This window comes from Triticum aestivum, chromosome 7B (genome assembly GCF_018294505.1).
Source record: "Triticum aestivum cultivar Chinese Spring chromosome 7B, IWGSC CS RefSeq v2.1, whole genome shotgun sequence".
Lineage (NCBI taxonomy): Eukaryota > Viridiplantae > Streptophyta > Magnoliopsida > Poales > Poaceae > Triticum > Triticum aestivum.
Genome location: NC_057813.1, coordinates 229,789,876 through 229,805,482, shown reverse-complemented (window position 1 = coordinate 229,805,482; position 15,607 = coordinate 229,789,876).

The window sequence follows — 15,607 nt, the reverse complement described above, 5'->3', positions numbered from 1 at the left end:
GATGTTATGTTTGAATGACATGTATGATTTCTGAGATTATATTTATAATGCAATGACTTTTTATACTTGTGTGTTCAAGTATTGAACTATCTCCTGTGCGGCCGTATATGTATGTATAATCTGAAAGATGGCAGTCTTTGGCTTCAGCCCCCACGCACATGGTGCGGGGGTGTTTGCAAAAAGAAAAGCGCTTTTTCACACTTAATCCAATGTCTTGGTCCTTTTAAGGAGGTGATAGCGTAGCAAACTAGGCAACCGGACTATAATGCTTTATCACTTTCACTTAGCCATAGGAGCTCGAATGTGGGGCTACTATATAGCCCCTAGTGGCACCGCTCTTCTCCGAACTCGGGGCGCGTATGTGCCTGACCGGGAAGCGGTCCTTCGTCAAAGCGGAGGAATTCTAAACATTCCAATGGTCGATCGAGTGGTTGACCAGTCTCTCGCTATATCATGACAGTCAGTTTTCGGCTTTCTCTACTGAGGTGCTCGCCCGGCCAAACCGGGGCACAATCGCAGTAGTTCTCCTGGTGCCGCGTTAGCCGATGATGCGGAACATAAGGCAGCAAAACACAGGAGCCGGGAAAACCCAACATTTGACCAAAGACATGATTCGGAGCTGATGCATATAAGGCCTAACTCGAGACGCCGAACACTCCCTGAGGTGTTCGGTCTTTATGATACCGGGCAGAACAATGCCCTAAGCCCCTTGTGTCCACGTACAGGCGGGAACTTCTGACGCGGCCGATGCCAAAACGCCAGCCTCCTCCTCGGCTATGGTGGGGAACCGGGGGATGTGTATCAACAAGAGACAGTAAGAAAGGTTTACGCAGGGTCTTAATCTGAAAAGAATCCTTGCAACGGGTCCCTGCTGCACGTCTGCGCCTGTGTCTCCGTTGTGATGTATCCTGGATGGGTGTAGCACATGCTTCATCTGAAAAAGAGAAGGACTTAGTTTCCAAGAAATATCGTGCAGAAGTTGTATTAAAATAGAATAAAATGAGGAAAATTGAGCTTTATTGGCTCTCATCATTTATACACGCGGCCCCTTGTGAAGGGGGTATGCGGCTGGGAGGCCCCTTGTTTAGTTACGCCGGACTCGCCTAACCATGTCTGAGGTCCGAATGACCTGTTTTTAGGGGCTTTGAACTGCAAGGTCTGATTAGTGTGTGGCTGTTGAAGCAGTCTCACGTTCTCCGTGGTCAAGGAACATGCGGAGTTACTTTTTTAATGAAATCATGCCACGTTGACCAGGCACTCTTAAGTGTAAAAAATGCGTAAGGTGGTATTGCATTAGGGCTGGTGATAGCTGCGCGCCCTAATAGTGCTTAAGGGCCACTGTTTGAATGGGGCGATGTAGAGTGAGCTTTTCGCGACGGAGGTTGTCGGATGAACCGAACACAACCTCTAGTGGTACAGAGCCTGTATAATTCGCTTAAAGGCCTGGCGTCACTCCTTTGAAGGAAGTGCTGCTATGGCGAATTTTGGTAGGGTCTATCCCCATTCTGCGGGCGGTGTCCTGGTATTGCAGGTGTCGCGCTGTCTTTTCGTGTTATCACATGAAGTGAGTTCACTGTTTTGACTTCTAGTGGGAAAGTCTTCTGTTTTCCGGAGTGCTGCTTTTGGGTTTCGTCACTTTCGCTTGGTGTGTCGAGCCCCTTGTGTTCGGCATTAAGTCGGCCGGACTGTTTGAAGACCCAACAATCTCTGTGGGTATGGTTTGCAGGCTTCCCGGAGGTACCATGTATTTGACATAGTCTGTCCATAATCTTGTTTAGGTTGGATAGCTCGTCACTGTTGTCCTTGAGGGGCAGTGTTTTGTTGTTCGGCCGAGAGCTTTTGAATCCGGCGTTGACCGCCGTACTATTCGGGCCATTTTCCTTATTCCGGCGCTGATCTTTTCTGCGTCGTGATTTCCCATTTCCATCCCTAACTTCGGATGTACTCGGGTCGCTGGTGCTGCATCTAGCCAGCCAGCTGTCTTCCCCCGCGCAAAAGCGGGTCATGAGGCTTGTTAGTGCGGCCATTGTTCTTGGTTTTTCCTGGCCGAGGTGTCTGGCAAGCCATTCGTCTCGGACGTTGTGTTTAAAGGCTGCTAAGGCTTCAGCGTCCGGACAGTCTACTATTTGGTTCTTTTTAGTGAGGAACCTGTTCCAGAATTTGCGTGCTGACTCTCCGGGCTGTTGAGTTATGTGACTTAAATCGTCTGCATCCGGAGGGCGGACATAGGTCCCCTGAAAGTTTGCTCGAAACGCATCCTCAAGCTCTTCCCAACTTCCAATGGTATTTTCTGGGAGGCTTTTAAGCCAATGCCGAGCTGGCCCTTTGAGCTTGAGGGGTAGGTATTTTATGGCATGGAGATCGTCTCCTCAGGCCATATGTATGTGTAGGATGTAATCCTCAATCCAGACTCCGGGGTCTGTTGTTCCGTCATATGCTTCTATGTTCACGGGTTTGAATCCCGCTGGAAATCCATGATCCAGTACCTCATCGGTGAAACATAGTGGGTGTGCGACGCCCCTGTATTTGGGTGTGCCGTTGTCTTTGAATGCTCGGCGGGTTATGTTGCTTCCTGGAGTCTTCTTTTTTGGCCCATAAATAGATCTGACTGGGTCGTCCCTTTCCCGAGGATCTTTATGCTGATCGTGTGCCGGCTTGTGTGCGGCGCCCCTTGTTGCTCTTGGCCTATCATCTGGTCGTCTATCCGGCCAGGCGGCTTCTTTCTTTTTTGACTGCGGGGGCTCTAAGGCCTCCTCGTCAAATTCGGGCAACAGCTTGCGCTTCGGGTAGCTCTTTGTCTGATGACCAGCGCCATGTTTTTCTGCGCTGTTGAGTACTTTGCTCCATCTCATTCTGAGTGCGTCCTCCGCTGTTTTGAGCTTCCGCTTTTGCTTCTTCAAACTTCTTGTAGTGGCGACGAGCCTTTTATGAAGATTCATATGCTCTGGTGATGTGAGATCATCTTCGCCGGGGATGGGTTGCTTGTCCAGTTCATGTCCGACTGGCTGCTTGTTGACATGTGCGTCGTCCACTGCTTCGCCCTGCTCTAGGGCCGGGTCCGTATGGGTGCCATTTTTATCGATGCCGGTCTTCGGGCGGCGCTTGCGTCGCCGCTTTGGTTGTTTGTTGGGGGAGTTGTCCTTCGCCACGTCCCGTTTTTCCTCATTATCGCTTCCTTTTGGTGTATCCACCATGTATACGTCATGAGTTGGGGTGGCTTTCCCGTGCCCTTTAGGCGCTGGTTCTTGGTCGTCTCCGGCATCGTCGTCCATACCGTCGATGTCTTCGGAGTCATAGTTTAGCATGTCGGTTAGATCGTCGACAGCGGCTACCAAGTGGGTGGTGGGTGGGCTTTGAATTTCTTCGTCGTACGCATCCCAACCATCCTGACCGCAGTTCGGCTAGGGCTCTCCTGATAACGAGAGATACCTTAGCGAACTCAAGATGTCGCCGAAAGGTGAGAGTTGAAAGATGTCCGCTGCGGTGAACTCCATGATCGGCGCCCGATCAGATTCGATTGGAGGGGGCATGGGAGATTCGGAGTCCGGCAAGGAGTCCGGCACCTCGGAGTCATGAGCTTTATGAGGGACAAGGTCAGTGTTCGGCTCTATCGCCGTAGAGGTTGCAGCCCCCGAGGCAGTGTCTAGCCATCCGTCCTCGATCTGCACAGCCGGCTCCGAATTGAAGATCGGAGCGAGTTCGAGTATGGCCTCCAGGGTACTGTCCGGCTTCAGAGCTAAATCATGCTCGCCGTGACAGTGCGGCACGCTCGGCTGTGGCTCGAATCCATCGAGGATCAAGTCCCCGCGGATGTCAGCCGTGAAGTTCAAACTTCCAAACCTGACCTGACGGCCAGGGGCGTAGCTTTTGATCTGCTCCAGATGGCCAAGCGAATTGGCCCGCAGTGCGAAGCCGCCGAATACGAAGATCTGTCCGGGGAGAAAGGTCTCACCCTGGACTGCATCGTTGATGATGGTCGAAGAAGCCATCGAGCCTATCGGTGACGACACAGAGGAACTCTCAATGAAAGCACCAATGTCGGTGTCAAAACCGGCGGATCTCGGGTAGGGGGTCCCGAACTGTGCGTCTAGGCGGATGGTAACAGGAGACAAGGGACACGATGTTTTACCCAGGTTCGGGCCCTCTTGATGGAGGTAAAACCCTACGTCCTGCTTGATTAATATTGATGATGTGTGTTACAAGAGTGGATCTACCACGAGATCAAGGAGGCTAAACCCTAGAAGCTAGCCTATTGTATGATTGTTGTTCGTCCTAAGGACTAAAGCCATCCAGTTTATATAGACACCGGAGAGGGCTAGGGTTACACATAGTCGGTTACAATGGTAGGAAATCTACATATCCGTATCGCCAAGCTTGCCTTCCACGCCAAGGAAAGTTCCATCCGGACACGGGACGAAGTCTTCAATCTTGTATCTTCATAGTCTGGGAGTCCGGCCGATGATGATAGTTCGGCTATCCGGACACCCCCTAGTCCGGAACTCCCTCACTCCCACTTGGACTTGGTCCCGAATGGAATTGAAGCGTCTCTTGATGTGCTTGGTCCTCTTGTGAAATCTGGATTCCTTTGCCAAGGCAATTGCACCAGTATTGTCACAGAAGATCTTCATTGGTCCCGATGCACTAGGTATAACACCTAGATCGGAAATGAACTCCTTCATCCAGACTCCTTCATTTGCTGCTTCTGAAGCAGCTATGTACTCCGCTTCACATGTAGATCCCGCCACGGCACTTTGTTTAGAACTGCACCAACTTACAGCTCCACCGTTTAATAAAAATACATATCCGGTTTGTGATTTAGAATCGTCCGGATCAGTGTCAAAGCTTGCATCGATGTAACCATTTACGACTAGCTCTTTGTCACCTCCATATACGAGAAACATATCCTTAGTCCTTTTCAGGTATTTTAGGATGTTCTTGACCGCTGTCCAGTGACCCACTCCTGGATTACTTTGGTACCTCCCTGCCAAACTAATAGCAAGGCACACATCAGGTCTGGTACACAGCATTGCATACATGATAGAGCCTATGGCTGAAGCATAGGGAACTCCTTTCGTTTTCTCTCTATCTTCTGTAGTGGTCGGGCATTGAGTCTGACTCAACTTTATACCTTGTAATACAGGCAAGAACCCTTTCTTCGCCTGATCCATATTGAACCTTTTCAACACTTTATCAAGGTACATGCATTGTGAAAGTCCAATCAAGCGTCTTGATCTATCTCTATAGATCTTAATGCCCAATATGTAAGCAGCTTCACCGAGGTCTTTCATTGAAAAACTTTTATTCAAGTATCCTTTTATGCTATTCAGAAATTCTATATCATTTCCAATCAACAATATGTCATCCACATATAATATTAGAAATGCTACAGAGCTCCCACTCACTTTCTTGTAAATACAGGCTTCTCCAAAAGTCTGTATAAAACCATATGCTTTGATCACACTATCAAAGCATTTATTCCAACTCCGAGAGGCTTGCACCAGACCATAGATTGATCGCTAGAGCTTGCACACTTTGTTAGCTCCCTTAGGATCGACAAAACCTTCCGGTTGCATCATATACAGCTCTTCTTCCAGAAATCCATTCAGAAATGCAGTTTTGACATCCATCTGCCTAATTTCATAATCATAAAATGCGGCAATCGCTAACATGATTCGGACAGACTTAAGCATCGCTACGGGTGAGAAAGTCTCATCGTAGTTGTCAGTGTCAAAACCGGTGGATCTCGGGTAGGGGATCCCGAACTGTGCGTCTAGGCGGATGGTAACATGAGACAAGGGACACGATGTTTTACCCAGGTTCCGGCCCTCTTGATGGAGGTAAAACCCTACGTCCTGCTTGATTAATATTGATGATGTGTGTTACAAGAGTGGATCTACCACGAGATCAAGGAGGCTAAACCCTAGAAGCTAGCCTATGGTATGATTGTTGTTCGTCCTAAGGACTAAAGCCATCCGGTTTATATAGACACCGGAGAGGGCTAGGGTTACAAAAAGTCGGTTACAATGGTAGGAGATCTACATATCCACATCGCCAAGCTTGCCTTCCACGCCAAGGAAAGTCCCATCCGAACACGGGACGAAGTCTTCAATCTTGTATCTTCATAGTCTTGGAGTCCGGCCGATGATGATAGTTCGGCTATCCGGACACCCCCTAGTCCGGAACTCCCTCAGTAGCCCCCGAACCGGGCTTCAGCGACGACGAGTCCGGCGCGTATATTGTCTTCGGCGTTGCAAGGCGGGTTCTCCTTCAAACTTCATGTTCCTGTCGAATAGTGTCCGGCTTCCTTATAAATGTCGCGCTCCTTGGCTTCTACGCCCAATAATGGCCTTCTTCCATGTGTCGTATGAATGCGAAAAGCTAAGGTATTTTTACATTTTACCCCCTAGCCGTGCGAACGAGCCGCCTATAAGAGAGGCGAGGATCTAGATCCAACTCACACCATCCTCCATCCGCAAGTTCTCATTGAAGCGCCTCTGACAAAAATCCATCCTATCATGGATAGTTGACGCGGCTCCTCCTCTCGCGCTCCCAGCCCTAAGCCAGGAGATTGGGGGAGATGCTCAGTTCCACACAGCGAGCTAGTGGCGCTCCAAACCGAGGGATATCTTCCCCCAGCTTTCATGGTTCCGGTTCGAGCCGGACTGGCCACCTTCAAGGGTGGAAAGCAGGCGGAGAGCGTCCCCAACCCTTCCAAAGGAGAGCGGGTATGCTTCGTCCCTTATCTAATAAGGGGACTCGGATTTCCCATACATCCGTTTCTCCGGGGGCTCCTGGAGTTCTACGGACTCCAGCTTCACCACCTCACACCTGCCTCCATTTTGCACATCGCGGGCTTTGTAGCTCTTTGCGAGCTGTTCCTGGGCATCGAGCCCCATTTTGCGCTGTGGAAGAGATTGTTTTGCCTCGTACCCCGTTCTTATGAGGGGTCGATATATCAAGTGGGCGGAGCCGAAATATGGCGCATCGCCGGGACCGGATATCTATCCGGCACCCCGAAGAAGGCGTCCGAAGACTGGCCTTCGGAATGGTTCTACATGGAGGACGCCCCTCTGCCGGATCCAGTTCGGATCGGCCTCCCGGAGTTCAGCAATGCTCCCTTGAAGAAACGCCTGAGTTGGCGCCCGCGGAGCCCTCAACGGGAGGATGATGGGAGCGTCCATTATCTGATGGGCCGGATTAGGTTACTGGCCCACTCCGGATTGACCATGATTGGAATCATGGCCACGTGCATTATGCGAGGGGTGCAGCCACTCCAATATAGGGGCCACCCTATGTGGGATTTCAACGGGGAAGACGACGCCACCCGTCATGGCCGCAGAGGGCCGAGCTCGGCAGCCGATCTGGCAAAGATCATGTCCGGCTTGTACAAGGGGGAGGAGGAGGACTTTCTCCGCACGAATCCATTGAACGGATTCTCCATGAATAACCCTCGGAGCTGGGTAAGCGGACGTTTATCTACCCGATCCATACTTCCAAAGTCAAGTATCTTACTTTGTGATTTCGACGCAGGAGCTGCGCCGGGATGTGGAGGGCATACGAAGCCTAACTCCACAGCCCGAGGATCCGGAACGATCCCTTGATCCGACCTCCGAAGAGGATCCGGACATAAAGGTGGAGCTGATTGACGGGGTGTTCCACCAACTTAGCATGGACAATGCCCTAGTCGCCATTACGGCTGACTACCCCGGTTTGTTTCCGGCCTCCCAGGTGACTACGACCGAGGTCTTGACACCATCATTTGATCCGTGCTCAACTCTGACCATCCTATACTGATGGTGCATCGCAGGAGGTGCCTTTAAGGCGGGAAGCCGAACCTGCGGCGGCTGACCAGCAAGGGTCAGTTCGGCCCAGCAGGCGGAAGAGGAGTGCGACGCGAATCGAAACGTCGCCGCAACGGTACGGCGCACCGTTGTTTTTAAGGGAAGGATCCCTAGGAGGTATATTAATGCTCATAACTTTTTCCAGGAGAAAGAGCGCTCGCCGGACAGTGTCCGGAGAGGTTGCCAATCAAGCCTCCGCCAGCCATGCTCCATCGCGTGGTCCGGAAGTGGAGGCGAACACAAGGCAAGAGCCGGATGCTCCTCCGACGGAGGATGCCGACAGGCTGTCCGCCACCCGGTCTGAGGTGGAGAGCGCCATGAATCACAGGCGTCGCCGGACAGTTCTTCATGACGCGTGTTTCTCCCCGGAGGCGTTGAATGCCTTTGATGCGGGAAACGCGCACCTCCGTGCTGCTCAAGATGGTTTAACCAGAGCCACGGAGCAGTATGTGAAGGACATACGGGTAAGTAATTTTAATAGTTATATATGCTAGTAGCCCCCGAGACTTAAAATAGTTAAAATAACTGATTTAAGGATCATTTATTATGCAGGATCTTATGGAGAAGAATACCCACCTGTCCCAGGAGCTCCAAGAGTGCAAGGCCCAACTTGAGGCCGCACTAGCCACCACAGGGGGAGCCACAGAGACCCCCGCTGGTAATACGTACTTCGAAAAGATAAGTAGTTAACAAAGTGCGGCGTGTGCGTAAATCTGACAATAATATTGCAGAGGGCGCCGGACTAGATCCGGACAAGCAATAGCTACGGCGTTAGCTATAGGCCGGCGAGAGGGTGCTTATGAAGGTGCAGCAGGAGAGAAACAAGCTCCAAGATGCCCACACCCAGCTAGGAGAAGAGCTGAAAGGTGTTCGGGCCCAGCTGTCTGGCTCCGTGAAGGAGAATCAGCGGCTTCGTCGCGGCATTTATAGTAAGTGCTTGAGCAAATTCCTTTAAAAAGAAGAATTCGGCGAGGAAGTCGATTGACAGAAATGTGTCTTTAGGTGTGCTCACAGGTCACCCTGCGGAGGAAATGCCTGGTTCAATGGGTGACCAACTTCCCGAGCTGGTGCAACTGCTCGAACGTGTTCGGCAGGCGATGAGTGGCGTCGTTCAGGCTTTATGGCCTTCCGTCTCCCTACCCGAGGGCCTTGGAGGGCTTGCTGAGAAGCTTTAGGGAGCACGGCGACGCCTCCGTCTGTGGAAGATATCGGCCTGCCATCAAGGCGCCAGGGAGGCCTGGGCCATGGTGAAGACGCGGTACCCGAAGGCTGACCCAAACCACATGGCCGAGGTCGGACCTGCGGGGCCTGATGGGAAGGAGATCCCTGTGAGCTTGATGTACGGCCAAGTAGAACTGGCCGCGAAATATTCCCAACAGGACTGTAAATTAGACAACCTGTTAGATGGGATTGAAGAGGAGTACAATTAGTCAGTTTGACTATGTAATTTGAAATGGCATGTAAAATGCCTTCTAGCCGGATTGTAGATCGTTTGTCTTTGCGGACCTTTTCGCTTCAACCTCCGGACCCAACAGTCCGGAGTGTGTCCGAATACCCTTACGGTTATAGAAGAACCGGGGCATGCGTGGAGACAAGGCGTCGGGGTCATAATTGCTTTATCAGACAAGTGCCCAACTAGCTATGTTATATTACATGGTTAGTAAGAAACATCTTCCAGGGAGAATAGTTCCGTTAAGGGTTCCTTTCCCTGGGAGGCATGCCCTAAAGTGCATGTCCGGACTGCGAAAATAGCAGAAAAAGCATCTGGGGGCAAATAAATAAGTAAGTAATAAATCATCTTTCAAGTCACCGACCGAATATTCTCTTAAGAACGCTAGCTTTCGGCTTCACCCAGTCTGAGGTACACATCCGGCTGACCCGGCAGTAACAATCGCAGAGGTGCTCCCTTTACCTCCTAGCCGAACAATCGGGAACGTAGGGGTAAGCACAGGAGCCAGGCAACCCAGCTTGGCCAAAACTTAAGTCATATCGATGCATATAATGGTGAATAAAAGGTACATGCGGAAGTATGACACATGTGTTGGGCATGAAGCCCGTATAAATAAGCTTCTGTTAAAGAAGCCCCCAGGTATAATGAGTGCTAGGAGCACATCAAGTGTGTGCGAACAATGCGCAAATCAGCCTATCAAAGGTATTGAAAAAAAAGTGGGAAGAAGGAGGGGGACAAGAGACGGTGAAAATGTAAAAAGGTGGACGGAGGAGTGAGACGAACTCTGAGTCCGGCGTTAGGCGTAGAATCTTCGGAGACGGGCTGCGTTCCATGGGTTCGGCTCGAGTCGGTTGTCAGATGCGTTACATAGACGGTATGCTCCGCCGGTCAGGACTTGGTCGATGATGAAGGGACCTTCCCACTTGGGCTTAAGTTTGTCCTTTTTCTTGTCCGGCAGGCGTAGAACAAGTTCGCCAACATTGTAAGCTTTGGCCCGTACTTCTCTGCTTTGATATCTTCGAGCCTGCTGTTGATAAAATGCGGAACGAGCTTTTGCCACGTCCCGCTCCTCCTCTAAGGCGTCCAAACTGTCCTGCCGATCCAGCTCGGCTTCTCTTTCTTCGTACATGCGCACGCGAGGTGAGTCATGAATTATATCGCAGGGCAGAACTGCCTCTGCGCCGTACACCATAAAAAATGGTGTGAATCCGGTAGTTCGGTTTGGCGTGGTCCGCAGCCCCCAGAGTACGGAGTCGAGCTCCTCTACCCAGTGCGTGTTAGATTCCTTGAGGGACCGCACTAGTCTGGGTTTGATGCCGCTCATGATTAGACCATTTGCTCGCTCGACTTGACCGTTAGTTTGGGGGTGATAGACTGAAGCGTAGTCGAGCTTGATGCCCATGTTTTTGCACCAGAGTTTAACCTCGTCGGCCGTGAAATTCGTGCCGTTATCAGTGATGATGCTGTGGGGGACGCCAAAACGGTGTACTACCCCGGATATGAAGTCTATCACAGGTCCGGATTCTGCCGTTTTAACCGGCTTGGCTTCAATCCATTTGGTGAATTTGTCCACCATGACCAATAAGTATTTGTGCTTGTGGGTTCCCCCTTTAAGGGGTCCAACCATGTCAAGCCCCCAGACCGCGAACGGCCAGGTGATGGGTATAGTTTTGAGGGCGGTGGGTGGCATGTGGCTCTGATTAGCAAAGAGCTGGCAACCGACGCATCGTTGGACTAAGTCCTGAGCATCTGCCCGGGCTGTTGGCCAATAAAATCCTGTACGGAAGGCCTTGCCTACAAGGGCCCGGGCTGCAGCGTGGTGCCCGCCGAGTCCGGCGTGAATTTCAGCCAGGAGATTTCGCCCTTCCTCTTCGGAGATACACCTTTGAAGGACTCCGGTTGTGCTTTTCTTATAAAGTTCTCCCTCATGGACCTTGTAGGCTTTAGATCGCCGAACTATGCAGCGGGCCTCATTTTGGTCTTCGGGAAGTTCCTGCCTAATTAAGTAGGCTAGGAATGGTTCCGTCCACGGGGCAATTACTGCCATTATTTCGTGGGCTGAAGGTGTTATTTCATTGGCTGAGCCGCCGATTGTGTCAGAATTGTCTGAGTTAGGTGATGCAGCTGGCTCCGGATTGTTATTTCCGGACTCCTCTTCCCATAATACGGATGGCTTAAAGAGCCGTTCCAGGAAGATGTTTGGAGGGACGGCGTCGCGTTTTGCGCCGATGCGTGCTAACACGTCTGCTGCCTGGTTATTATCCCGGGCTACATGATGGAATTCGAGTCCTTCGAACCGAGCTGACATTTTTAGGACGGCGTTGCGGTAAGCTGCCATTTTCGGATCTTTGGCGTCAAAGTCTCCATTTACTTGGGATATTGCGAGGTTTGAATCCCCGCGCACCTCTAGGCGTTGAATGCCCATGGAGATTGCCATCCGGAGGCCGTGTAGAAGGGCCTCGTATTCGGCTGCGTTGTTGGAGTCCATGTACATTATTTGAAGTACGTATTGGACTGTGTCTCCAGTTGGGGACGTCAAGACGACGCCAGCCCCCAAGCCAGCCAACATTTTGGATCCGTCGAAATGCATGATCCAATTGGAGTACGCGCCGTACTCTTTAGGGAGTTCGGCTTCGGTCCATTCGGCGACGAAGTCAGCCAGGAACTTGCGACTTTATAGCTCGCCGTGGTTTGTAGGTTATGTCAAATGGTAAGAGCTCAATGGCCCATTTTGCAATCCTGCCCGTTGCGTCGCGATTGTTTATAATATCGTTGAGAGGTACTTCGGAGGCCACCGTTATGGAACACTCTTGAAAGTAGTGTCGCAGCTTCCGGGATGCCATGAACACCGCATACGCTATCTTTTGATAATGTGGGTACCGGGACTTGCATGGAGTTAAGACAGTGGATACGTAGTACACTGGTTTTTGAAGAGGGAATCTGTGCCCTTCTGTTTCTCGTTCGACGACGAGTACCGCGCTGACAACTTGATGTGTTGCTGCGATATATAATAACATAGGTTCGCCCAGGTTGGGCGCGGCCAGGACCGGATTTGTTGCCAGTATGGCCTTGATTTCTTCGAGTCCGGCCGTGGCGGCATCCGTCCATTCGAAGTGTTCGGTGCGCCGGAGGAGGCGATAGAGGGGCAGAGCCTTTTCTCCCAAACGGGAGATGAAGCGGCTTAGAGCCGCTACGCACCCAGTTAGTTTTTGTATTTGCTTGAGGTCTTTTGGGATATCCAATTGTGACAGAGCTCGGATCTTGGCTGGGTTTGCTTCAATTCCTCTACCGGATACAATGAAGCCCAAAAGCTTTCCGGCTGGTACTCCGAAGACACATTTTTCCGGGTTGAGCTTAATGTCATATGCTCGGAGGTTGTCAAATGTCACCCTCAAGTCGTCTACTAGAGTTTCGACGTGTTTGGTCTTGACGACCACATCGTCTACGTATGCCTCTACTGTTTTGCCTATCTGGGTAGCCAGACATGTCTGAATCATGCGCTGATATGTTGCGCCGGCGTTTTTGAGTCCGAAGGGCATTGTGTTGAAGCAGAATGGCCCATATGGAGTAATGAATGCCGTTGCGGCCTGGTCTTTTTCCGCCATCTTGATTTGATGGTATCCGGAGTATGCGTCGAGGAAGCACAATGAATCGTGCCCTGCGGTAGCATCGATGATTTGGTCGATGCGAGGGAGAGGGAAAGGGTCCTTTGGACAGGCCTTGTTAAGGTCTTTGAAATCGACGCAGAGGCGCCAGGATTTGTCCTTTTTTGGTACCATTACTAGGTTGGCTAGCCAGTCCGGATGTTTGATATCTCTGATGAATCCGGCTTCTAAGAGTTTGGCTAGCTCCTCTCCCATTGCCTGTCTTTTGGGTTCGGAAAATCGCCGAAGAGCTTGTTTGACTGGCTTGAATCCTTTTAGGATATTTAGGCTGTGCTCTGCCAGCCTGCGTGGGATTCCTGGCATGTCTGAAGGGTGCCAGGCAAAAATGTCCCAATTTTCCCGAAGGAATTCTCGTAGTGCGGCTTCTACATCAGGATTTAATTGTGCCCCAATGGATGCCGTCTTTGTGGGGTCCGTTGGATGGACCTGAAATTTGACTATTTCGTCTGCTGGTTTAAAAGAGGTGGACTTGGACCTCTTATCGAGTATCACATCGTCCCTATCCACCGTGGAGCGCAGCGCAGTTAGTTCCTCTGCCGCTAGGGCTTCGGATAATGCCTCTAGGGCCAGTGCGGCTGTCTTATTTTCAGCGCGGAGTGCTGTATCTGGATCACTGGCGAGAGTGATTATTCCATTGGGTCCGGGCATTTTGAGCTTCATGTACCCGTAATGGGGTATAGCTTGGAAGATTGTGAATGCCTCTCGCCCTAACAAAGCGTGATATCCGCTGCCGAATGGGGCCACTTGGAACGTGACCTCTTCGGACCTGTAATTGTCCGGCGAGCCGAACACTACATCTAGTGTGATTTTTCCTGTGCAGCGTACTTCTCGACTAGGGATTATTCCCCTGAAGGTTGTGCTGCTTCGCTCAATGCGGCTCCAGTCAATTTCCATTTTTTGAAGGGTTTCCTCGTAGATGAGGTTTAATCCGCTGCCGCCATCCATGAGTACCTTGGTAAGACGAAAGCCGTCCACTATCGGACTGAGGACCAATGCGGCTGGTGCTCTAGCTGTTCGGAATTTAGGTTCGTCGCTGGCATTGAAGGTGATAGCCGTGTCGCTCCATGGATTTGTTGTTGCTACTTGGTAGACTTCGGCAAGGCTGCGGATTGTTCGTTTCCGCATGTTATTTGATGCGAAAGTCTCGAAGACTGTTAATACCGTACTGGTGCTGCTGGGCTGGTTGCCCGGGGCTAAAAAGCCTTCGCCACTTTTGGCCACCTGCCGTAATATCCAACATGCTCGAAGGCTATGTGTTGGAGTGGCGCCCTCCGTACTGTGGATTTTGCAGGGTCCGTTGAGCCATCCCTCCAGTACGGTTCCGTACCCTTTAGGGGTTTTTGCTTTTTGGTTTTTAACCCAGGTGCTTGAGTATGACGCACCCTTTTATTTCGGACTGGGGTTGTATTCAGGGCCGGATTGTCCCAAAACCTAGTTTCGGTTTTCCAGGCACTCTCCATCGCGCAGTATTTTTGTACAATGGTCGCTAGGTCGGCGAAGCGTGTAACTTCGCGACGACTGATGGCGTTTATGATTCCCTTGTCCGTGCAATTGTTGCAGAAGATTGAAATCGCGCTTTCTTCACGGCAGTCCTTTATCCTGTTCATAACCAGGAGGAATCTGGCCCAGTAATGATGTACTGTTTCATCGGGCTCTTGCCGTATTTGAGATAGATCGCTTATGTTTGGGTGGGCGGGTGGAATCAAGTTCGGAACCCCGCCCGATCTGAGGCTCAAAGGCCAAGAAGCTTCCGGATTCGGAAGCTTGGTTTGCTGGACGCTTTCCAACAAATCTGGTCCGATGCCTGACTTTAGGTTCAGTATTTGATTAGCGTCCATCCCTCCGCGGAAATCCGGCATGGAGGGATCGGGAATCCGGACATAGTTGGTTTTTAACATAGAAGAAGAGTCGCCGCATTGTTCCTCTACCACAACAACGTGGTGGGTAACCTGGGGAGAGTTAATTTCTCTCAGATCGGTTTTAAGCCCAATCTGATCGTAGTCGGTAGCGACTCCCAGGGCGGCGATGCGATCCAAGAGCTCGTTTACGGAGGAGAGCTCAATCGGATCTAGCTGCTCGGCGAATTCCGAGCTGACGTGAAGATCGCTTTTAATGACCTGAGAGGTCATTGTCGGAGCGGTGGCCGAACAGGCGGTCATAAGAAAACCGCCTAGCCGGATAGTCTGGCCGGCGGCCAAAGCTCCCTTGACGACGGTGCCGTCTTTAAAGACGGGAAAAGGCATCCTTCCTGATGGTGACGGCACAGAGGAACTCTCAATGAAAGCACCAATGTCGGTGTCAAAACCGACGGATCTCGGGTAGGGGGGTCCCGAACTGTGCGTCTAGGCGGATGGTAACAGGAGACAAGGGACACGATGTTTTACCCAGGTTCGGGCCCTCTTGATGGAGGTAAAACCCTACGTCCTGCTTGATTAATATTGATGATGTGTGTTACAAGAGTGGATCTACCACGATATCAAGGAGGCTAAACCCTAGAAGCTAGCCTATGGTATGATTGTTGTTCGTCCTAAGGACTAAAGCCATCCGGTTTATATAGACACCGGAGAGGGCTAGGGTTACACAAAGTCGGTTACAATGGTAAGAGATCTACATATCCGCATCTCCAAGCTTGCCTTCCACGCTAACGAAAG